The sequence below is a fragment of the Apaloderma vittatum genome, unplaced genomic scaffold (genome assembly GCF_000703405.1).
Source record: "Apaloderma vittatum isolate BGI_N311 unplaced genomic scaffold, ASM70340v1 scaffold23265, whole genome shotgun sequence".
NCBI lineage: Eukaryota > Metazoa > Chordata > Aves > Trogoniformes > Trogonidae > Apaloderma > Apaloderma vittatum.
In genome coordinates, this window is record NW_009716904.1 from 20,008 (window position 1) to 24,125 (window position 4,118).

Consider the following 4,118-nt stretch of genomic DNA (forward strand, 5'->3'; position numbering starts at 1 on the left):
TTTGTCTTCCCCAGGAAGACTGCTCGGAGGTAGGTGTGAGCATCCAAGTAGATCCGAGCAGCTCGGATGAACGACTGCCGATGTGTTTAACGTCAGGTGTGTGCTCAGCTTCCCGGCCAGGCTTATCGGTGTCAGCTGTTCCTGTAAGAAGAGGCAGGATTTAAGGATGATGAGAGGGTGTGGACAGGCTAAACACAACCTTCCTCCTCCTGGTGAAAGGGGCTGGTGCTGCAGGAAGCTCCAGGCAGTGGGTGAATCTCATGTCCAGAAGCCGGACCGGGGTCTGACTTGCAAGGGCTTGGAGCTGTTCCCCTCCTGGTCACTGACACGTTCTCCAGAAGAAAGATGGCCGAGAGCCAAAAAGGATTGTGAAATCCCAGATTTGATACTGGAAGGGTAGGAAATCTTCTTCAAAGGTGACCTAAGGGTAAAAGCAGTGGGTGAGCTTCCTCTCAGAAAGCCCATCTCGCCCTTCTAACCCAGCTCCTCCTTAGCAGGGGCCCTTTCTCATTCGAGTCGTTTTTCAAAATCTGTCCAACTCTGGGTTTCTGAGCATCCTCCCACCCTTTCCTGCTTCTCTTCATTGACGAGTTTCTCTTACAGTTATTGAGAGGGTTTTGTAAGAGTCAAAAGGAACAACCGGGACCAGAGCTCCGGCGTGAGGACTGCTGGTCAGGTCTCGTGAGTGGCGATTCCTGAGAGCTTAGCACAACAGCGGTGGCATGGAATATTAATAAATATAAATTTAAAAAAAGATGATTAGTAGAAGGTAGAGGCCAGGGGCAGTGCGGCTGAGAATGGGTGTCTGGAACCAAGATGCTGTGGGCAGGCTGGCGCTGCTGAAAAGCTCTCGGCGTATGAACTCTGCGTTACCTCCATTAATGTCCTGAGAGATTAAATATTAGATGACTTCAGAGATTTTTCATAGCTAAGCATTCTCCTGCTTCTGAGCGTCCCAGGTATTGACTATGGTTCATTTCCTATATTAAAAAGGTAATTATTAAATAAAGAAGCAGCGGTGGTTGTTTCTGGCTGCCTATTGACATTGTGAGTCAGGCTTTTATCACCCATGATGCGCATCACTTCTGTGATCCTGGGCTCTGAAGTACCAGCCCCTAAATCAGTGAGGTTTTTCTCCTCTACTATAAATGGTAGCTGTTTGCTTTTTTGAACAAAAAAATAAAAATCCAAATGAAAAGCTAGTGGGTGGTTTCAGGTAGCTTTACCAACTCGCTCCTGGTGAAGTTCATTAAGTGATCTCTAATGGATTGAGCTTTGCTGCAAACACCTCGTTTTGGAGTTGACTGAGCGGAAGAGGAGTAACAGTAATTCCGTGGGGTCGCATGACCTCGGGGTCTGTCGTTCCGGGGAGCAGGCGGAATGATTCTGCTTGCAAACAGCAGTCCTGCATCCGTTACGAGAGAGAAGGCGAGCCTCGAGCTGAGGTCCCCGTTCCCACTAGCAAGACATCGGTGACTATTTTCAAGAGCAGCAGCATTGATGAGGCCTTTGGAGAAGTGAGGCTTGTGGGTGGAACTATTCTGGTTAATTAGAGGGTGTCATGAAAGATTCGTATAGCTTACAGTTCCTTAGTCATTGTTTTTAAATATAGCGGTGTCTTAAATCCAAAGCTTGAATACAAGTAGAGAAGTGTGTGGATTGTAGCATTTCTCAGCAGCAGGTTAAATTCAGGGGGCGTAGTGTAGCTTTGCAGTCTCCGGGTGTAAAAATACATCTAGGCTCAGTTAAACTCTAGCAGGGAGTCCTTTGGCTGCTTCAGCTGTAAGGACAGAATTCGCTCCTGGGCTGGAGTACATTGATGGTCGGCGTCTGTGTCGTAAACCTGGTTAAAAACCAAACCAAACCAAAAACCAACCCAGATTGCCTTAGCCAAGGATTAATGTGGACCAGCACGGAGGAAAATAGACGACCCTGGTGCTGATGCAATAGTTGCAATCCAGATCCTGGTGCCTGAGGGAGGCAATCTCCAGCCCTCTCAGGTAGGCTCCCAGTTTAACCAGTGTCCCATTCCAGAAGAGCCTTGCCGGGGTCACTGGGTGGAGCGGTGCTGCGGGACGGCTGAGCAGTGTGCGTAGCGATACCTGCTGAGGCTGGTTTTCGACAGATCCACACACAGCGTGAAGTGCTAGGTGTAAATTAAGTGCAGTAGGAAAAACCATTTTAAGATATGCTCCCATTTTTTAAAAAGAAATCGTTTAGAAATGAAGTTGGCAGCAAACCGCTCCTAACTTGTCCCGTTTCATCCTTTTCAGCTTTGTCCGCTTGCCTGCGTGAGCCATTTGGTTTGTGAATTGTGAAATCCTCATTACAGCAGCGCTTGTGATCACTGTTGGCTCCAAAAGAATATATTAGAGCCCACTGAAAACAAAGCCCTGGTGCTGAAAGAAGTCATTGTGCTCTGTGTTGTTTGGGGCTGGGCTTCTCTGGGGAGTTGGTTTTGATTTTGTTCGGGGTGGGGGGGGATGTCACTGACCTTAGACCCTAAGTATTCTTACGAGTGGTAAAAAAATTAGAGATGCATTGATCATAGTAGGATTTGACAGAGAAAAAGGAGATGGCAACGTTTCCCAAAACGTGTGACAGCCCCAGAAACGCTGCTCACAGGAAAATAATTTCACCGAGATAATTAACCCGCTGCGGACTCTGTTACACAAGTGCATCGCTCTTGATTTTTGCGTTTTGTTCCTTTTGGATTTTTTTTACGAAAGGATAAATTTTGCGAAGGGATACATCCTGCCGTTTTGGTTCGAACCAGTGGCTGGATCCGGGGAAGGAAGGCGTGCGGCAGGCAGGGGGTGGGGAAGGGAAGGAGTTTTGTCATGAATACAGGGGGCATGGTGTGTCGTCACCGCGCCGGCAGCCTGCGAGCTCGGCTGGCTCACAGCCGCGGGAGGAAGCGCCGCGATCGGAGATGTCTCTCTCGAACAAGCAGCCCGCGTCGCTCTCCGAGTACAGCCAACTGTGCAAAAGCAAGAACGCGGAGAGCTTCTCGGAAGCCTTCCACTGCATGGAGTCCCCGAAAGACTTCGGCAAAACCGAATTCGAATGGCAGAGGACTGAGGGGAAGCTTAACGAGATTGGCTTGAAAACGCGGGGGGACCGATTAAGGACGGGCTCGTTAAGAACGCTGGCTTCACGGACGAGGACAAGCTCTGCTTCTTTGAAGGAAAACTAGACAAAGAGCTAAAAATAGCTCAGAAAGACAAAAGGGAAATCGAGGTGCCAGGCAAAAAATACCAGGCAGCTGCAGGTCACCTTGAGAGCTGGTCTTTGATTTCTGAGCCGTTTCCTTCTGCAGAAGGGAACTTCTCAAACCCTAAAACTACAGATTTTCATGTGGGACAGGCAGGAGCTGAAAAACCCGGTCCCGGGCTGGGTAAAAATGAAGCCATCACCGATCAGGAGAAAGCAGCCGGTAAGGCTGGAACCGGGACCAAGTGCCAGCCAGAGCCCAGCCTGCCCAGCCTGTCTGTGTCGGAGAGCAACCCCAGCAAATACGTGAAGGAGCAGGAAATCAGCGTGTGGAATCCCAATTTCCACCCTATCCTGCCCAACGGTTCGGGGTCTAAAGAAGCCACGGTGAAAAAAGAGGGAGCGCCCGGCTATTGTGTGATCGGGGTGGTTAACGACAACTATGTGCAGAGTGGGTTTTCCTCTTCCCCGCCGGCACCGAAGCCGGAACCTCCGACGACCACCGTGGAGCTGGCGCAAGACGACTCCAAAAGTAGCTACTTCAGTAATGCTGCTGAAATGGAGGAAGAGCTGGACGACGGTGATGACGGCAGTTTTCTGAACAGGGCTGCCCACCAAAGGAAGGCAATGAGGCGTGCAATGTCAGAGTGCTCTCACTTGTCGGTGCCCCTAACCCTTAACCTGGCTGATAAATACCCTGAGCCGGTGCTTAGAGAAGACGTCGCTACTGGTCTGCTCTCTCCTAATAGCAGCCTGACCCAGTGCTCGAGCCCCACAGCCAGAAAGCCGGGCGCTCCGATGAAAAGGTCAATGACCGTGTCAGAAGAGCAAACATCTGTCTGCAGCTCGGGTCCCGAGCAGAGCCGCGCGGGGCTGCCCAGCCTGGTGGTGAAGGAGCATCAGTC